The sequence below is a fragment of the Myotis lucifugus genome, unplaced genomic scaffold (genome assembly GCF_000147115.1).
Source record: "Myotis lucifugus unplaced genomic scaffold, Myoluc2.0 scaffold_140, whole genome shotgun sequence".
Classification (NCBI taxonomy): Eukaryota; Metazoa; Chordata; class Mammalia; order Chiroptera; family Vespertilionidae; genus Myotis; species Myotis lucifugus.
Window position 1 is genome coordinate 1,603,719 of NW_005871188.1, and position 22,066 is coordinate 1,625,784.

Consider the following 22,066-nt stretch of genomic DNA (forward strand, 5'->3'; position numbering starts at 1 on the left):
TTGCCCACGGCTGGCATAGGCCAACATGCAGAAGGGAGTGTGCTGTCTACATACCCCGTACCGTACCGCCTCTTCTTTGTTGGCAGGGTTTGGCTCCTATGACACAGGCTGGACATGGCAGGTGCTGCTTTGGAAAGCACCTGGCAGTGGGGCCCTGTTAGGAGGTGAATTTGGCCAGTGGGAAAGAAGTCTGGGGCAGGGTTTTCTCTCTAACTAAAGTGACCCATGGCAGAAACATCCATTTTGGAGGCTCAAATATTATCATATTTATACGTAGTACCCGGAACAGGAGGAACCATCTGCAAGTGTGAAGATATGGAGTCAATGGCCTGGCCAGTGTGGCTCCGTTGGTTGAGCATTGACCCATGCACCAAGAATTCACTGGTTTGATTCCAGGTCAGAGCACATGCTCAGGTTGTGGATTCAATCCCTAATAGAGGGCATGCAGGAGGCAGCCAATGGATGAGGTTTCTCTCTCTTAGATGTTTCTATCTCTCTATCCCTCTCCCTTCCTCTCTCTCTAAAAATCAATAAAAACATTTAAAAAAAAGATATAGAGCCAATGAACTCCTGGCACCTGATGAAATTGTTGGACTGCTTTAACAACATTTCCTCCAAACTTCTTATATGTAAAGTAATAAACCTCTATTTTTAAAGCCACTTTTTTTAGTGTACAGTGAGGACTTGACTTACGAGTGTCCTGACTAACGAGTTTTTCGAGATACGAACCATCTCTCGGCCGATGTTTTGCTTTGAGTTGCGAGCTAAAATTCGGGTTATGAGCCAGCTTCAGATACCCCCCCGCTAGTTGGCGCAGCGAACATCACAGTGAACGCCACAACATCAGCCCAGCATCACGTGTCTCACTCGTTCACTTTTTGATTTGACATACGTGTAATTTGAGTTACGAGCTCCGTCACTGAATGAATTAAACTCGTAAGTCAAGGCCCCACTGTATTCTGTTTCTTGAAGCTGAGTGCATACTGATTTGAAAAATAAACTATTTTCATGCTTATTAACTTACTTCAGAACCTAGAACACAACATCTGACAAAACAGCTTTTAAAAACATATTGTTTGTTTTTTTGGGAAAAATTATATGCCCATTAAATAAAATTATGAAAATACAAATAAGTGTATAGAAATTAGCATGCACTCACAATTCCATATAATTATGTGATATAATCAGGTAACATTTTAGTATAGATCCTCAAACATGCATATACACATATACATATCATATAATTGAGATCATACTGTACATATTTTTTTTTACTTCATACACAATTTTGTGCTAAAACAGTTTTTTTATGTTGAGATGGGGGCTGTCGGTTAGTTTCTAGCAGGGAACCAGAGCCATGCATATTCCTTTACTATAGAAAAGTCTTCTTTTCTTTGGAAAGGTTATTGTTTCCTACTGTTTTCTTTTTAAATGACAGTGATAGCTATCAGAATGACATGTGATGATTACTAACAAAAGTTTGGCAGAAGGTAGACAAAAATCACTATCATAAAATCTTTGTGGTGGACTTCCTATTATTTTGGAAGAAGCAAATGAAACGCCATAAACTATATCATTAAGCACTCATCTATTAACTTTCTCCAAAGGTTGATCTTTCTATCAAGAGAGGCATATCAGGTGCTCTGAGAAGTAGCCAGTGGAGAAGACCCAGTTTAAAGCTCCTCATACTTCCTTTTTCATATTACATAAAAATATACAGCAGATACAAAGGCAAACGGGGGAGGCTAAAAACCTCAGGGTTCACATATAGGGAAGTCATGTTTTGAAACAACAGTGGGAAGATTCTGAATTTTTGGAGTATGTTGCAGAGTTGAATCACAGACTGTGGGTTAAAGCAGAGGTAGATTTGTGGCTGGGAAAAGGAAGGTAGGATAATGATCAGTGTGAGTTGAGTTTTCATAGCATTAAATTACATAGTAAATATGTAACAAATCTGTCCTGGGAATGATGTAATTGGCAAATTTTGTGCCTTTCTATATTATATGGCCCCACCCAGGATCAGTGATTTAGTGCTTTAATCGGGATGGGAATTTCCAGTAGATGAGTAATATAGGTAGTGACTAATCTGAGGAAATCAAGGGCAACTCAACATTGAAAATATTGACTGAACTCATTTGAAGAATCAATCTAAGGGGTAATTTATACCTATTGGTAAGAGCGCAACACCTGGTATCCCAGCAATGTTACTGTAAAGCTAAAGTCAACTAGTTTTTAGCTATGTTTGGATGTCAGTGGTACATAGGATTAACTTTTTATATTACTGTAATATAATATTTTACAGATAACAGTGGCTTTTCTTTCTTTTTCAGTAATGTAGAGTAGTTTGTTGTAGATCAAACCTTCCCTTGAGAATTAGAAATGCTGGGCAATACATAAAACCATCAGTTTGACAGAGTTAGAGAACTATAAAGCCACCAAGGGCTTTGAAGGGTCAAGATTCCTGGGAGAAGGTGCAATGGATAAATTTAGGACCCTCCTACAATCTTCTGGGTCCTGTCTCCCAGATCTTCACATGTATCATGGACACGAGCTCACCTCCAGTTCATAAAAAAACTTAGTAGTCGGCTGAGCCTCCCCAAGGTAAGTGCTAGTCTCCAGCAGGGACTCAATTGTGCCTGATGTAGTAGGAGCCGATGCAGCTATGGCACCAGGCCCTACCATAACCATCAAGGATCTGATTTCTGTCAGTTATGGAGTTGGATAAAGCAATATGCTTCAGGGTAAGGGGTATTGACCTAGTGAGTCTGAAGAGGTCAGTTGAAAGATCTGGGATTGCATGTCTTGTACATTTTGACCAATAAAATTTAAGTCAGGAGGAGCCATTGCATATACTCCCTTTCCTTTATTCTTACAATAGACTATTCCAAGACAGGGTGTTTCTCTACAGTGAACAGTGGTCATTTGCTGTAACACACTAGCAAATACTAGCTTGTATTTGCTTCTCCCTTTATGCCCCCTTTCTTTTTTCTTGACTTTTACTATCTCAGGTTATACCTCCAGTAAATTAGCATTTCACTTTTACCTTTAGTTTTCTTTTCTGAGAAACATAGGTTAAGATAGAATGAATGTTTAGAGACGTGAACCCAATTTGACTCTATTTTCTCCCTTTGGGCATTTGTCTATTGGTAAGAAGATGCCAAGAGTCTGAGAAGCTAAGTAGAGTTTCTAGCAATCTTAAAGTGTTGGTGGGCAAACATTGAATTTTAGGTCTACCAAGAAGGAGAGGTTCAGACAAACACTCCAGTTTTAACTTGTAACTGGCATCAAATCAACCAAACCTTTATTGGATTAAAATAATGTTCCTCTTATCTAATTATCAAACAAAAATGAATTCTCTTTGGAAGATAACAGTGTCTAGAGTCTTAAAATATTTCTACAATTTGTCATATATATTGTGTAGCTACCAATCAAAATTACTAGGCATAACAATAGATGAGACCACTTCTCATGATACTGCAGATGAGACTGAAAAACAAGAGTAAAAACAAATGATAGAAAACCCTCACTGGAGATTCAAATATTGAAATTACTATAAACAGATTTTTACATATTCATATGCTCCAGGAATCAGATGGAAAATAGCACAAAATTAGAAAATTCTCCAAATGGAAATTTTAGAACTAAAAAATGTAATAATCAAAATTAAAAAGTTAATAGAAGCAGATTAAAAAGTAGGAAGCATCAGAGATATATGGGAAATGGTAAAAATATTTAATATATATGTAACTTAAATCCTACCCCCCCCCCCCAAAAAAGGAGAAAGATGAAGCAGAGAAAAAATTTGAAGATCAAAATGTTCAAATTTTACAAACAATCAAGTCACAAATTCAGAAAGCCATAAACTCCACGCAAATTAAATATAAAGAACACAACATACAGGTGTATTATAGTAAAATTGCTTAAAAAATAGACAAAGACAAAGGAAAATGTTAATACAAGCTAGAGGGAAAAGATGTATGATTGTTTTGGGCCTGTCTCAACCTATCAATAGTGATGCTGTTGCTAGGATTGCCTGGGATACTCCCCTCTGGAGCCAATGCTGTGGCTGAACCAAACCTTGTGGTTCTTAGGATTGCAAGACACCCATTAGCAGCAACCATCAAGGAACTTGGAAAAGACAAGGTTTATTACTCACAGGACATGTCCACGGCCACGCAGCAAAGTCACCAGAAGAGAGAGAGAGAGAGAGAGAGAGAGAGAGAGCATGGACCTGGGGTTCTGCCTTTTTTAGGGTTGAAGGTGGGGTGCCTAGGGTTTTCTGGGTTCACTCTGAATTGGTGAATTTAAACATAAAAGCGGGAAAGGAAAAGCAGCATCATTCAAAAGGTCAGTGATGGAGGTCAACCAGGGCTTCCTAAAAAGGGAACTTCATGGGTGGGGTGTCCTGGCTCTCTCACTAGTTGTGTAGCTGGCAATGTGTTTATTCCAAACGGAAGTCTGCAGTGGATGCTTCAGCAATCAAAACCTTAATGTCAGGCTATCACTTTACAATAAGAAAAGCTAATTGTTTTTTTAAATTACAATGATCTTTAAAATAGACACAATAAGACCAATGCTCAATTTCTCAACAAAACCAAGTAGCCACAAACACCAAAATGGCATCTAATGTTAAAGCTAGGAAGAAAAACTGCACTAAAATTCTATACCTACTGAAAATATCTTTCCAACGTGAAAGTGAAACAAAGGAAATTAAAAGAAGCAAACTGTGGTTATGATAGAGGCTGAAACCAGCATTTATTGAAGATCTTGTACCTGTAAGTATGTATTCATATTTTACCTCACCTAATGGGAAATATACTCAATATCTCTATTTTAAAAAAGAAAATACCAAACCTGAGAGGGAGTAAGCAACTTGTCCAAGGTCTCACAGCTTGTTTTTCTGTCTCCAATGCATTTGTTTTCCGCACTATATTTTGTTGATGTAAGAAACATACAAACCTGTAGAGAATTTTTATGAGTTTATTTGAGGCAAACTGACAACATATGCTGGGGAGCAAGGTCTCTGCTGGTCTAGAGCATAGCACTTTTGCAGCTTATCTTATACATTAGAATCAAAGGGGATTACTTGGAATCCATTGGTGGTAGTTAGGGAGGAGGGAGAAAGCAAAGCAGAGAAATCTCTGGGATTGGATAAAAAGTAAAGCAGATAGACAAATGCTTCTTTTACATAGGAGGGTGTAGGATAGGTAACAATAAACAATGAGGTGTTCTGTGGTCTCTGCTCTGGTGCAGTGATTGTGTCCTGAGGGGTCTGGAAAAAGAAAATCACCTTGATATTCCAAAGGCATGTTATTGTAGGTGGAAAAAGACAGTAGACAGGCTGAGTTAAGGTAAAGGTTGTCTTTTATCAAGGAAGATACCAGCCTAGGATATGACTGCCTGCCATAAACTGCTTTTAGTTAGGAAGTTTTTATTTCAGACCATCCTGTGTGGTTACTTCAGGTCTGGGGTTTGTAAGGCCACCATGGAGACCTCCCTGAGCTTATCAGGCTTAGTGTGTGGCCCCTTTTCGATTCACAATTTATATCATCCTTGTAATTTGCTTCAGAATTCACATATTTCCTTATCAGACACTATCTCAATTTGAATAATGTAGATGTTGAATCTAATCATGTAAATACAAAAAAATAATTCATTTTATATAAATCTGTCTTTGATTTTCAGATAATCCCTTGAGAATGCAACTTTTCAAGGTAACAGAAGTTAATCAAACTTCTCAATAATGAGCCTGGGAATAGTGCTGGAGCCCAACAAGTTGAATGTAGCTAAAATAGGAAAGTAAACTATTCACTCATAATAAAATGTAGCTTTTTTCATTTTTATTTGTCTACATCAACTCAATCTCCCTAAACACATCTATCAAGACTGGAAGAATATCCAATTTTTATCTGGCAGAAAATTTAACTGTATTTATGGAGTGGGTGGGTGGGACCCCTTTTTCGATAACAGGATTCTGTAAGAAATCCTGGGGATTATTGGAAATTTGAAATGGATCTCTGAGGTTAACTTTCATTGTCACTGTCAAAATACTCATCGTCCAACCTGAGCAGTATATTCCACACCAAACCTCACAGTCAGGAATCTCAGTGCCACAGGCCCATGCAAGTATCCCCTGTTGAGAACTGGGCAGCCCCACCACTGTGGACTCTTTCCCACCACTGCCCTCCCTCAAGTCCAGGCACTCCATTCTCTTTCAACTTTGACCTCTTCAGACAGCTCAGCTCATAGACTCCATTCTAGACTTTTTGAGGGGAAAAAAAGACTTTAACTTTTTTTAGCACTATATAGTATTTAAATTTTTATTTTTCAATTATAGTTTACATTTAATATATTTTGTATTAATTTCAGGCGTACAGCATAGTGCTTAGATAATCATATACTTTACAAAGTGTCCCCCCTCCCCCAATATTTCTAGTAATCACCTGGCACCATTCATCAGTTATTACAATATTATTGCCTACATTCCCTATGCTGTACTTTACAACCCCTTGACTGTCTTGTAACTACCAACTTGAACCTCTCAATCCCTTCACCTTTTTTAATTCCTCCCCCTCTGGCAACCATCATTCCATTCTCTGTATCTGAGTCTGTTTCTATTTTGTTTGTTTGTTTGTTTTGTTCTTTAGACTCTACATATAAGTAAAAACTGTGGTATTTTTTTCTCTAACTGGCTTGTTTCACTTAGTATAGTAGGTCCACCTATGCTGCTGCAAATGGTAAGATTTTATTCTTTTTCATGGCCACGTAATATTCTATCTATACTAATAAAAGCCTGTGGCCATGATGCCGTAACGCAGAAGGACCAAACAACCAGTCACCAGGAGGTCTAGAGACCAGAACACCACGGCCCCAGCAGGGACATGCACCCTGATCAGGGGTGTGGCAGGCCTGCAAACCACCAGCACCCCAAGCCCAGGCCAGCCTCGCCCCCCAACGGAATCGGCCCTTGAGGAATCAGCTGTTAGCCATCTTGCTGTCAGCGGCCTGACAGCCAGGAATCCCATTCAACAGCACCCAGGACCCAGACAGCATGTTTTTGTTGTTTTTATATCATGTGTTTGTTGTTGTTATATCATGTTGTTATTGTTTATTTATTAATAAATTTATATATTACTTTCATATATATTTTTCTAATTTTCTTTCATCTCTGACACTTCTATTATAGAGAAAGAGCAAATAGTGATATTAAAATATTTCTTCTAATTAATTGCCTTTCAATGTGCATGAATTCATGCACCAGGCCACTAGTTGTATATATAGGTACTACAGCTTTTTTTTTTAATCCTCATCTGAGGATATTTTTGGATTGATTTTTAGGGAGAGTGGAAGAGAGAGGGAAAACAGAGAGAAACATCTATGTGAGAGAAACACATTGATTGATTGCCTCCTGCATGAGCCCCAATCAGGACCTGGGCCAGGGAGGAGCCTATAACCAACTATGTACTCAAACCCAGGATCCTTTGGTCTGCAGGCCAATGTTGTATCCACTGAGCCAAACTGGCTAGGGCTGTACCACAGCTTTTTTTATTCACTCGTCTATTGATGGTCACTTGGGCTGCTTCCATGGCGTGGCTATTGTAAATAATGCTGCAATGAACATATGGGTGCATATGTTCTTTCAAATTAGTGTTTTGGGTTTCTTCAGATATATCCTCAGAAATGGAATCACTGGGTCATAAGGCAGTTCCATTTTTAATTTTTGAGGTAACTCCATACTGCTTCCCACAGTGGCTGTACCAGTCTTCGTTCCCACCAACAGTGCACTAGGGTTCCCCTTTCCCCACATCCTTGCCAGCACTTGTTCTTTGTTGATTTATTGATGATAGCCATTCTGAAAAAAAGCCTTTAAATTTTTTCCTGGAAACAAATGAAGCTCTGGCTCTCAACATCCAAAACTGCCAGCCCTCTTAAGAACAAGAAAAAATGTTTCTGAGCCCACATCTAGGAAACACACACACACACACACACACACACACACACACACACACACACGAATGCTGACAGAAGAACCTAAGGGATATATAACCAAAATACCTTGGGCAGAACCTTGGAAACATCTCACAATTGTTTGTGACACAGTTTAAGCAGGTACGTATGGGTATTGGCAGGGAAATTTCCAGCAAAGGAGTTGGTGGCACTCCTGCTAAGGCAGGAGTTTAACTTTATCCTGTAGTCACAGGCTACAAGGAACAAGATCATCTTTCCAAAAGCTACGGTTGGGGCAAAGCAGAGTTATGTGCTTGGGATGGAATGATACTTTGATGGGACAGCTCATCAGCACTAGAGGAAGATGAGTGGTGGAGGTGCTGCGGATGCAGAATAGCTCCGTGGGTGTGCATGTGTGCACACGAAGGAGGAGGAGGGACTCCCCTCTGTTCAGAATGGGACATGGCCCGAGAAACAGTGCAAGAATGGTCCCAGAAAATGGGGGCAAGGGTGGACTGAAATAATTCCTTCCTTAATTGGTTTTCTCAGGGTTGGTGTGGTCTAAGAAATAAAGCTAGTGTATAGTTGGGTGGATGCTAGTATAATAGGATCAATAATTACAATACTTACCACCAGGCAGTGAACCTCACCAACATTTCAGCTACTCTGCTAAATGCTTTATATTCATCACTAGAGGCCCGATGCATGAAATTCGTGCAGGGGTAGGGTCCTTAGGCTTGGCCGGCAATCAGGGCTGATCTGTGGGGTGACTGGCGGGGTGATCGGGCCCCCGCTCGCACCCGCCTTGCCTGGCAGCCTGGCACCACTGGCTCGCCGGCCCCGCCCCCACCACCGCAGGGACCTGCGGGCTGGGGGCAGCTCCTGCATTGAGCGGCAGTGTGCATCATAGTGACTACCTGGTGGTCAGTGTGCATCATAGTGACTACCCGTTGTTCCACTGTTCGGTCTATTTGCATGTTAGGGTTTTATTATATAGGGTGTCAGTTACCACCCTGAAGGTAAGTGCCCTTAGCCTCACTTTACAGGTGAGATACCTGGGGCAGGTAAGCCTCAGAGTAGTGAATAGCAGAGCTGGGATTCAAACCCAAGTCTAAACCCAAAGGGTTTTGTTTACCATTATTCCTCATTTATTCATAAGAACAAAGCCAATGCTATTCCCTCTTCTTACCAAAGCACAATGCACTAGAGACTGTGGCTCCGGAATTGACATCAGAAATAGTAGACTCAAACTTTCTAGGACCAGTTGATAGAGAATGCAAACCTGATATGAGCTGGGAAATAAGGAGGTAATTTACTGCCAGCAATGGATTTGGATTTTTTAAAAATCTTGTTAGAATGCCTGGATACCTATTTATATATTAGGCAGAAATTATGTTCATTGCTTGGGTGTAGTAGCAACAATTTTTCAATAGTTCTTAAATAAATTAAAATGTGAGTCCTCTCTCTTTGTTTTAGACAATTAGATCTACTAATCTCTTGCCTCATCTTCTTTAAAAAATGTAACATTTTAGTAATTATAAAAAATAAGCATTCTATAAATGTACTTAAAACCATTGAATTGTACACTTTAAACAAATACTGTATATAAATTATAGTTCACTAAACTGTTAAAAATAAAAGTATGCTTTCTTATTAAAGTTGTATATATATCTACACAGCTTCTTCAGTTACATAGTATATGCATATACTGACTTTATGTAGTTATAGTTACTTTATGTTTGTTTGTATTAAGATGATTTGGAATATACTGTTCTCCAGTCACATATTTGTGTTGCTAATAGTTGCACAGACTTTTTCATATCTCTTATCAGTGTGCAGTCAGCCACTGTGTAGCTATTGCACAATTGCTTCCAGGATTCTGCTCTTATAAATGCCACTGTTTCACAAACACATGCACATACAGCTTGTATTCATTAAGATAAATTCCCAATAGTGGGATTACTAAATCAAAACCTATGACTCTTTTTGTGTTCTTGTCACAGGTTTCTTGATATAGTGGATCAATTTTAATGGCACTGACAACTTGGAGGTCACACATATCTTGCTGGTTTTCCTCTTGTGTGTAGTACATGCAGTTCCTTCTTTCTTTGTTGTTATAAAGATGTTTGTAGCATCTCCAAACAACTAAGACAATAATGAAGACTTAAAAAATATAATATAACCTCCCATTCCATAAATAGTATTGAATGTTGGTACAAATGCTCATCAATGTTTATTATCTGGATATTACCTTCATGCTATATATTTAAATAATTGATTTGTTAGAAGAAGGAGGAGGAGGAGGAGGAGGAGGAGAGGAAGGAAGAAAGAAGGGAAGAAAGAAATGAAGGAAGGAAAGAAAGAAAGAAAGAAAGAAAGAAAGAAAGAAAGAAAGAAAGAAAGAAAGAAAGGGAGGGAGGAAGGAAGGAAGGAAGGAAGGAAGGAAGGAAGGAAGAAAGGAAGGAAGGAAGAAAGAAAGAAAGAAAGAAAGAAAGAAAGAAAGAAAGAAAGAAAGAAAGAAAGAAAGAAAGAAAGAAAGAAAGAGGAAATGAAAGAAAGAGAGAAAGGGAGAGGGAAATTAATGTGACTTTTGCATTAAGCACTGAGGAGTTTAAATTAAGAGAGCAGAGTAAATTGTGGCAGTGAAGGCTAAACAATGTCTTATACTTATCTTGAAAATTTCAAAGTACACAGTAGGTGCTTAATAGGTTCTCCACAAATGGAATTAAAATTGTAGTTCTAAGCAAATTCCCATTATTCCAGTAAGTACGACAAAGTTTAGCCATGGCATGAAGGTGGCTCTGTACACCGTAAGAATAAGCATCTGCCCTCCAGGTGTACACCAATAGGAAAACGCCCTAATGGCAGGTTTCACCCAACCACAATTTATGTATCATTAAGAAGTTATTAGATTCTTTTGTATCCACTCTCTTTCTTAGGGGTACAGCTAATTGTGAGGGATTACATAGACAGAGCTGAAACTTCAAAAGCCGGGCGATTCTCCTAATGTGAGCAGCAGAATTGGGCTCAAACCCCAGGTTTCCAGCAGCAAACCTCAGACTCCATCACCACACAAGCTTTTTCCTGACCATTGTCCCAGGAAACACTGCTCCAGCGAGTGCGTGCTGTTTGCTCTATTACACTTTACGAAAGTCACATTGGAAGACTAAATATGCCAAGCCATGGAGAAATCTGTGCAGTTCAGTAGAGGACTTGTAGTAGAGGACTTAAAAATATCAAAATTCATTTATAAATAACCTAAGGATTTAGTTTTTTTCCCTTGTGAAATAAATGGTGATGTTCTTTACTCACAAGTTTGTAAACACTTCTTAGGAATGCCATGTCAAAAAGAAACAGGCCTGCATAAACCATTATATTAGTTATTCTACCAAAGGGAAATGAAATTCATATGCTGACGTCTTTTCTGGCTCTCAGTGGACTATAGTGTAACCCCTCGTATTATGTTAAAACAGGTTAAAAAATAAATGTACTTGCTCTTTGCTATGTATCTCCAAAAATGAGGATATGTTTATTGATGATTTAGAGAAAGAAAGAAACATCAATGTGAGAGAGAAACATTGATTGGTTGACTCGTGTTTGCACAGACAGGGATCGAAGCCCAAACCCTTTGGTATATGGGATGGCACTTTAACCAACTGAGCCAACAGGCCAGGGCTTCCATGAGTGTTTTTGTTCATGAGATGATTGTGTACCATGTGTGTCACAGCAGAAAAGGGAAGGGTACGGTCTTTTTTTTTTTTTTTAGTTTTATTCATTTCAAACGGGCCGGATCCGGCCCGCGGGCTGTAGTTTGCCCATGGCTGTTCTAGGATAACATTAATAACAACTTCAAGTTCTTGGAGGAAGCAAGTATATAAGAATTTTTTAAGAAAATATGCTGCTAAGAGGCAAAGAAAGACAAATTTTAGAAGGGCCAGCCCTGAACTACAAATGTCTGCTCCTTCACTTTCCCCTCCAGCTAGAAGTGGAGATCACCTGCAAGGGCCTGAACCCAGTCAGTATTGGGCAGACAGGGCAGCTAATGGCAAAATGTGAAGGCAAATTATTTCCTTTTGTTCCAGGATTAATTTAAAACAACAATAAAAATAACCATATTATATTTTGAATTCTTGTTGTACTTTATTTCTGCTGGGTTCTAGTTCAGTTAAGCACTGCATTTTGGAAATTTAAAATAAGTTAGAGCATTAGAAGTTGAAAAATTCCCAAGTAAAACTTACTAAAAATCCATCAGGCTTAGATCTCCTGATAGCTTTCAAAACTAAACTGCTCTATTTATATAAAATGGTGAGACAAATTATCTACCAATTAACCAATGATATCTTAGAATCTTGGGACAAAAACCATGCCTCACTAGTAAATGTCTGGTTAATTCCCGCAAAATGTGGCTTATAAAGCCAAGTAAAATAATTTAAAATACTATATAAATATATGACACCAAGGTTATTTCCAAATAAGATAAAAATCTATTTAAAATTCTTCCAGTGTGGTATATATGTGTCTATTTCGATGTAATGTCCCTTGCTTGTTGTATTTGAAAAAGTTAGCCATTATGTTTTTCTGTTGTTCCGATTCAAAAGCTAAATAAAATTTTAGATGTGAACTAATTTTATTTCAATCTGGAATTGATGGAATATGCCAATGTGTGACTAGGTATTATGTGAAGAATCTAATATGGAATATTGAGTAAGAGAAAGGAAGAAAGGAATACTTCGTATTAGGGTACTCCAGGGAAACTACATATATAAACTTTTGTGTTATTCAGGCCTTCAATGGATTGGGTGATGCTCACCCTCATTGGAAGTGCAATTTGCTTTACTGAGTCCACCAGTTCTAATGCTAATCTAATTCAGAAACACCTACACAGACATACCCAGAAAAAATGCTAGCCAAGTATCTGGGTATCACATAACCCAGACAAGTTGATACATAAAGTTAACCATCATAAATCCACCCCTTATCAAGTTGGCATGCATACTCATCTCCTTAAACCATACTTAACCTCAAAATAGAGACAATAAAAAAATCATGTTAGTTCCACTTAACATGATACAACTATCCTGCGTACAACCCAAAGTGCATTAACCCCTCCTCCAGAAGAGGAGGTACTTGATATTTATTCTTTTCCCAGATATCCTGTAACTAAGATACTATTATGTAAATTACTATTTATGCATATCAATACAATTGACTATGATATAAAGTCAGTACATCTTACGTTACATATGGGAATAAGAGGAAAAAATAAAACAAAGATATTTATGCATATGTGTATATACCAGTGATGGCAAACCTATGACACGCGTGTCAGAGGTGACACATGAACTCATTTTTTTGGTTGATTTTTCTTTTTTAAATGGCATTTAAATATATAAAATAAATATCAAAAATATAAGTCTTTGTTTTACTATGGTTGCAAATATCAAAAAATTTCTATATGTGACACGGCACCAGAGTTAAGTTAGGGTTTTTCAAAATGCTGACACGCCAAGCTCAAAAGGTTCTCCATCACTGGTATATACACACAAATGTATTCATAATAAAACAAAAGGGAGGAACTACTCTTTATTTATACTGCTTAATAATAAGGAGGAATACTCATGACCATTATAGTCTTTGTTTCTGACTGGTTATGTGGTTGCAGCTGGTATTTATAACTACCTTTTCCCACTACCCATTCTGTATCCCCTGTGCCTTCATCAGGCACCACAGCTGGTCCTGCCTGGTTCTTTACCCGGTGGGGTGACACAAACGTTCATTCCTGAAGGGTACAGGTCATTAGTAGTCTTGCCCGGATTAGGCTGTTGTAGTTTTCTATTTCTTCATTTTTGGAACAGAAGGAATCACAATTTATTTCAGCTTTTCAGTTCTTCCCATTATGGCCAATATCCTTCCCATGTGTAAGTACTTCAATTCTATCATATGTGCCATTTTTATCCTTTTACTTTTCTGTGAAATTTACCTTTGTCATCTGTTGTCAATTGAATTTTTCTAACAGACCACAAGCACCATAAAATGTTATGGAGTGCATACAGAATAGAGACTGCAGCTCATCTACGCTGTGTGAAGACACAAACTTACTGAAGAAATACCACTGATCCCCGGGGACTAATAAATATAAATTCTAAGTAAATGGTAGCTCCAAATCTTACACAAACACTGACACTGGTTACTCCACTGAAAGGAAATAACAGTCATTTGCTAAATTCTTATGTGGCTCTTATTTGGCTCCCTGCTTACTATGTCATAGATCCTCATGGTGTCTTAAAACAAAACAAAAAACAAATATTAAAAAATATGCAGTCCAACCTATCACCTCAATCAGGAATTGTCTGTCTCTCTGTGTCTGAGTAGAGAAGAGAAAAAGATGGCAATCGAGTAAAACGTAATGGAGCACCTGGTTCGGATACCTGCTCCCCGTCACTGAAGCACAGGGGACATCCCCGACTGGCCCAGCCAGTTCTGCTTTCTGCTGTGGCTACTGGTCTGTTTTTATTAGTGTCCCTTCTTTTCTTTCCTTAGGGAGCTTTCCTGCTGCTCATTTTCCAAGACGCTTGTATAAGGAATCTTAAATCTTATCTGTCGGTTTCCTGAATCTCTTACTTAGCTCTCTCCAGGAGGTGACAGCTTACTTTTAAGTGAGAGACCACATGGCCTGTTAGTGTCAGTCAACTGCAGCTGAGTCTCAGGTGGTGCTTACCAAGGTCATGCACAGAGCACTGTGGACTGAAAAGGAGGCTCTGTAATAAATCTGACTAGAAGTAACCTTAGGGGGTATCTGATCATAAATTCCTACTGGGCAGGTCATGGTGGACAGTCATGCCCTAGGCCTATCAAAAGGTTTATCTTTGCCTTAAGCAAGCATCGTCCTTTTAATTTTTTCCCATCTAAGTTAACACAACTTTAAAATGCTGGAGTAGACCTCCTTTTTTGGACCCTACATAGGTGTAACCACCCTCAAGGGAGCACTTAATCTTGTGAACTATCCTGTAATCTCCCACTTTCATGTGATCTTCCTTACATTCCCTCCTTAGTTCCAAATGTGTAAAAGAAATGGCAAAACTGTCATTCTCTGGAGCGTTTGAGATCTGCCTCTCAGCATGCCATCAGTTTGGTTCCAATAAACCTTTAAAAATCTCTACAGGTTTGGATGTTTCTTACGTTGACAGCACAGAGCCATGAACCAGCTGCTGAGGGAAGGGCTGTCAGCCTGCACAGATCAGAGACAACGAGAAGGAAAACATACCAATTCCTAACAACTATCAAATGAGTTATGACTTGTGAAATGATTAGAATAGTAAGCATGCAGCAAAGTGCTTGATCAAAGTAAAACATATCGATTTAGAGAAGACAAGTGGGGCTGCTAGCATCTTAGTTACAAAGAGGCTTAATGGATGCTATAGTAAGTTAAATAGTGTCCTCCCCGCAAAAAAAAAAAAAAAAAATTCATGTCCACCAAGAACCTCAGCCTGTGATCTTATGTGAAATAAGGGTCTTTGCAGATGTAGTTAGGGTAAGGTTTGAGATGAAATCCTAGCAGGTTAGCGTAGACTCTAACTCCAATGAAAACTCCAAAGTAAGAGAAGAGGAGAAACACAGGGAGACAGGAGAGTGAAGATGGAGGCGGAGACGGGCGTGATGCTTCAACAAGCCAAGGAATGCGAAGACTTGCTGGCACCACCAGAAGTGACATGGTTGAGCTACAGGCATGAAATAGTATTTTCCTCAGACCCTGCAGGAAGAAGCAACCCTACCAGATCCTTGATTTTGGACCTCTGACCTACAGAACTGTGAGGGAATAAGTTTCTATTGTCGTAAGTCACCCAGTTTGTAGTAATTCACTGTGGTAGCCCCAGAAAATCAGCTGTAGATTTCTAGCTTAAGTCTGCACAAGTTCTTTGTTAGCTCATGGAAGAATATAAACAAGTTTTGCTCTGGAAGGGTAGGTTGAAAGGGTGTTTTGGTCCACAAATATTCTTATAACCTTAGTCCAGATAGACTTGTATATGTAAAGGATATTAATGCAGTGAACACATACACCAGGCTAATAATAGATGCATTTTGGGTTTGCTGCCAACCCATACACTTCTCTGAAAACTACCTTTGTGAACCGTGACGGCCATATCTATAAAGTGTGACCTTGCCTTCCTCTCATAGTCACAGCTGTTTGTCCCCAGGGCAAGGGACCCCTGACTTCTTAGACTAATTAAGTCTTTCTCAGAGTAATTTGGAATTGGGGTCCAAAGCCAGTGGGCAGTTTTTGATGGTTACTTAAAGAACATATCATGTTGAGAGGACTCATTTGACCATAAGCTAACAAGGTAGAGAACCTGCAAAAAGAAAAAGACACAACTAGATAGAATCAGGATAAAAGACTACATAGCACTAGACAGCAGTGCCTTTGTTTCTAATTCTAATCCCTGAGGATCCTCACAACATTCATCACCACTGAGAGGCAATTAGGGAGGGTGGTGGTTAGGAATAGGGGCTCTGGAGCCAGACTGCCTTGTGTGTGTTACCTGACTTCTCTCTCCGTTTCCTCACTGTAGTTGGGACTAATAACAGTATACCCATCAAAGAGGTGTTCCTTGGATTAAATGTACCAGTAAAAAGCATTCAGGATGATTAAAGTAAATCAGGTGCATTAATCTGAAGCATTTAGAAGTGTTACATCATAGTCACTCCGGAACTGTTGGGTGTTAATGTTATTACCCCTCCTCCCCAAAATGGCTTTTAAAATGTGCCACATTTCTAGCATCATTTTATGCTTATTAGTAAGTAGCACATTTAAGTTGCTTTTTCTGATATGTTTATACTTTTAGCTTTGCAGTAGGTCAACTTACCATAATAAGGAGAAAGAAACAGTCATAGTACAGAGCCATTATTTTTTCCTTCCTGACAATGTTTCAAGACATTAAGCATACTGAAACACAAAGTAACTAGTAAAAAGCTACTTATTTGATGGGTATATTTGTTGTGGGTATATTTATTAATCTTTACCTGAGGATATTTTTCCCATTGATTATTTTTTTTATAGAGAATGGAAGGGAGGAAGGGGAAGAGAGAGAGAGAGAGAGAGAGAGAGAGAGAGAGAGAGAGAGAAACATTGATGTGAGAGAGACACATTGATTGGTTGCCTCCTGCACGCACCACAACTGGGGCTGGGGATTGAACCTGCAACCCAGGTACATGCTCTTGACTGGGAATCAAACCTATGACCCTTTGGTGCATTGGCTGACGCTGTAACCACAGAGCCACACATGACTAGGACAGCTGTTCTCTTTCTATGTGCATAGTTGGCACAGCGATGTGCAAGGCAAGTTGTAGTGCCTACTCTCGTTTTAACAGAAATATTGTGTAAGAAAAAGCAAAAGTATGTTAATTTAAGTGCTTGTTATCCTGGGAAGTAAGCAGCAGTTTAAGGCTATTAGCTTAGGAGAAAAGTAGAATTCCTATGAGAGAGATAGTTGCACATGTTTGGAAAATATCTGAACAGATTTTGGCCCTGAGGGTCAGGTTCAGACAAAGAAAAGTTTAGTTCTCTAATCTTAAAGAAACAACAACTTTTGTTGCTTCTAAGTCAATAATGGAGATTCAGACTCTGAGATGTTGGAGAAATCCTGAAACAGAGAGGCATGGACCCTCAATATCCTGATTGGCCCTGAAGAGAAACTGCTAGAGATGGTAGAATGGCTGGGAGGCTTTGGGGCAGTGAGATGGCTATTATTCTATTTTAAATTGCTGCCTTTTTGTGCTTTCCATAATTCCTATTCAGGATCCCCAAATCTTCAGTAAATCTATTATGTACTGGATTTCAGGCACACGATGAGGTGAGTTAGAGCCAAACAGCGATGGCAGCTGCATGGGCTACACAGGAAGGCATCTTGATACAAATGTTATAGGAGAAGCTTTCATTGTGATATAAAAGCTGGAGACATTGGGGGCAGCTGTGTTTAGCTGTTTTCTAGGTCTTTTTTTTTTTGTAAACCTGTGTGTTCTTTAGAAAAACTAGGCATAAAAGAACACTCCTATAGCCCATTTACTGCTGGTAATCTGCAGTGTGTTTTACTTAAGAGAAACAAAAAACAAGATGTCCTTGGGCCCAGTGATAACTGCAGCAACTTAAAGAGGACTCAAGACTAGTTCTTCAAACTCTGATAGCTCTGCACTCTCAATGGGATGAACATTGCTGCGATGACTATTACAAAGAGCTCGATGAAGGAGAGATGGAGACCCAGTCAGAAAATGCAGAGTGAGGCCTTGTTGATTCCTGGTCAGGACACATGCCGGGGTTGTGGGCTGGGCCGATCCCTGGTCAGAGCAAGCGAGTGTGGGAGACAATCAATCCATTGATGACTCTCTCTCTCTCTTTCTCTCTTCAATCCTCTCAGAAAAAAAAAAAAAAGTAGAGTGACAATATCAGCATCTAGAGGTAAGAGTAAATTGGTCTTCCCCTATCCTGATCCAGATGTTAGGGAAACAAAATTGCTCTGTAAAAGCAATTGTTTTCTTAAAGTTATTGTTAAAAAGAATAGTGTCATAAACTCCCAAGGATCCCATCACCATTTTCAACAAGAACCAATTTTGTTTCATTTTTACCCCATTCTTTTTCTCTTCCTTTTAATTTTATCATTTCATTTATAAATGTTTTAGTCTATATCTCTAAGAGATAACAATTCTTATTTTATATATAACCATAATATAATGACCACACCTAAAAATTGATAATAATTACTTAGTATTATCAAATATTATACCTGTGTTCAAATTTCACTGGTTATCTCATAACATTTTTTCTTTTAAAAATTTTAAATTTGTTATAATTGGGGTCAAATAAAAGACATGGTGCTATTTCTTCCCTCACCCTTTTTTCTTTCATGTAATTTATTTGCTGAAGAACCTGGGACATTTGTCCTGTAGTTTCTCACTCTCCGGATTTTGTTGATCGCATTCCTGTTGTGTTGTTTAATATACGCCTCTTCTATATTTCCTATAGGTGGCAGTTTAATCTTGAGGCTTGATATGATGTAGTTGTACCTTTTTTCTTTTCCTTTTCAAAATTAATTCATTAAATAATAGTGTGTAATTTCAACAGGAGGCACAAAATGCCTGATTGGTGTTTTTTTCTGTTAATAGTAGCCACTAATGACCATTGCCTAATTTTTTTTTAAAGATTGGCAAAATGGTAAGTTTCACACTATTATTTTGTAGAAATTAAGTTATTAACTATTTGATTAGGCTAAAATAGTTCATATAGAATAAGGTTAAATCCTTGATTCCTTTCTTCATCAGTTTTCAGAGTTATGAGTTAGCTCCTAGTACTGGTCACCCTCCAAAGGTGACCGCTGTTTTATAAAGTATTATTAATTATAATTATTATATTATAAATATTTCCTAATTGTTTATTATTACTATGTACTTATTGCTATTATTTAATATGTTACTCATAAATTCAAGCACATTTGGTATGTTTCAATCCATTGCAGTTATTTTTCTCACTAAGGTTCCTATCTTTACCCAAAAGAAACTTCTTCAAGCTGGTTCTGAGTTATTTTTGATAGCCTTGCTTTCTAATATGATGACATAGTTTAGGATTATTTAATATATTTCCTGACTCAGAACCACAAGCAGCCATCTCTCAAAGGAGCCCTTGTTTTATTTAGTGACAAATGGTAATTAGAGACCAAAATGAGGGTATAGGGGTGCTAATGACTACTTGTCTCAAGGTCTTTTCAATGAACATCTAGGGCTCTGGTATTCACAATTAAATATCTATAGTTTTACTTAACCTCTTTGATTCTACTTTTATATTTCCTTTATCCCACATAGGAAATCCCTTAAAAACACTAACATAATTACTTATTAGTTTAATCACATAATATATACGAATAGCAGTGTAATTTTTCTAATGTGCAAATATGGTCAAGCCATATCTATATCTTGTTGATTTCCCATCTTCTGAAGAACAAAACCCAAGCACATTAACTTGCCATAAAAGGCACTTCATGATCTGACCCTACACCGTGCTCTATTCCTCCTTCCCATTTTTTTTTTTTGAGTCATCAGGGCAAGTCCAGATCAGAAGTTTTCTTATGCCTCCTACACTGGCACAAAAGGTCATTCTTTTTCTATGTTGTTTTCTGACTCATGCATGCTCTTATTAGTGCATTGACCAAACTGAATTCTATTTCTAATTCTAATTTACATATATGTGTGTTTTCTACTGGATTGTGCACATCTTGATAGCAAGGCCCATTCAATTTTGTATTCCTAGCCTTCTATTCCATGAAAAATAGAAGGTACTTCATAAATACTTGTTTAATGGGGATGTTTGATTTAGTAAGACTGAAGAGGTGCAAAATCTAGCAATTTTGTTTTCTGATGTTTCAGTAGCTATTTCTCTGTAGCGTTTTTAAGAAATTTATTTTCTGCTGCTAATACCTTATTGCTATGAATTAAACAGAGACAGAAATTATTTGCAAAGTCATAAAAGTTCTTGTATTTTTTCATGATTAAGGTAAATAGAATGATAATGGTAGCAATAATATCTGTGAGCCCCATCAAACCTCAATGCAGTGACTCACTAGTCATCTCTCTAATGCTAACAGGCAGGATCCGAAGGGTTTTCAGTGTCTGTGGGTTGTCATTCTAATAGACTGCATTTGTGATATTCCTCTTAATCAGACTCAGTTCTGTGACCAAGAACCAGGGCAAGAATAAAGTTATTCTCTGATATTGTTTTCTAACAGTTTTATTTTTTTATTATTTTAAATACTCACAGGATAAATTTTTATGAAGAGAGAGAGGAAGGGAGAGAGAGATAGAAAGAGACAGAAAGACAGAGAGAGAAACAATGAAGTGAGAAAGAAACATGGATCAGTTACCTCTTATACTCACACCAACTGGGGATTACAACCACAACCTAGATCTGTGCCTTATGGAATCCAACCTGCAACCTTTTGCTGTACTGGACTACGCTCCAACCAACTGAGCCATCTGGCCAGGGCTTTTCTGACAGTTTTCAACATTTGCTTTTGATAGTCATCAGGCAAGTGCAAATCAAAATTATTCTAAAATGCACCATACATCCACTAGAATCGCTAAAATTAAAATGTTTGTTTACATTTTGCAACTGTTTCATGCCAAAGTGTTTCGCATATATTAATAATTGTGCTTTGTTTTCCCTCTTTTTTCTCTAAGGGCATCTATACAACTGCTGTGGTAGTTTTCTCCCTTCACCCTCCTTCTTCTGTATTTCTTATTGTTGTTGGAGTTGGTGATTCCTGGATAATTTTTTTGCAAGTGTTTCCTGTAGATGAGAAGGGTAGCAATCGAGGGTAGGAATCCAGGCTAAGTGATTTTGATTTTTACTAAGGCAGTATTTCTCTTCTGTAGTCATGAAATCTACTGACTTCCTCCAATTTAGTTTGTCTTTATGATCCCATATGAAGCCTTGCCTTTTTGCATTTATGTAGCTAATGGTTCCAGAGGGGCCTTCTGCCAGCCCAGTCCTACTCCTGAATCCTCTTTAGCAGACAAAGGATATGGTTTTTGCTCTACAGAGCTAATGCTCCATTTAGGAAATAAACATTTTAGTGTGTGTGCTTTATGATATCTATTAGTACCGGATTGTCTTTTCTTCACGCTCTTTCTTTGTGTGCCCTGGGTGATAAGTGTTTTTGGCATCTGAAGTCAGCAGTTTCAGTTCAGGAAGCCATGGAAGTGCTGCAGGTGGCTCTGAGAAGAATGGGATGTGCAGAAGAGCCCTAGAAGTGCTGGATATCAGACATCAACAGGTAAAATGATGGGGCCCCTTATCAGTAAGAACTGCTGTGATCAACGAGGACAGGGGGAAATGGAAATTGGGGAACAGGTTTAGAATGTGTTTGGTGAGAAGTCACACAGCAGTGGTAGATTCAAGAAAAAAGCACTTGTAAAAGAGAGAGGAGTTACAAAGTGAATATTAGGAGTGGATCCCTTGGTGAAGGTGGTTTCCTTAGAAGAGGTGGTGAAGATACCATAGAAGGTTGATATTGATGATAGAAGCCTTTGGGAACCAAGTTAAGATCTATAATTTAGGTGAGGTTGGTACCAGAAGTGG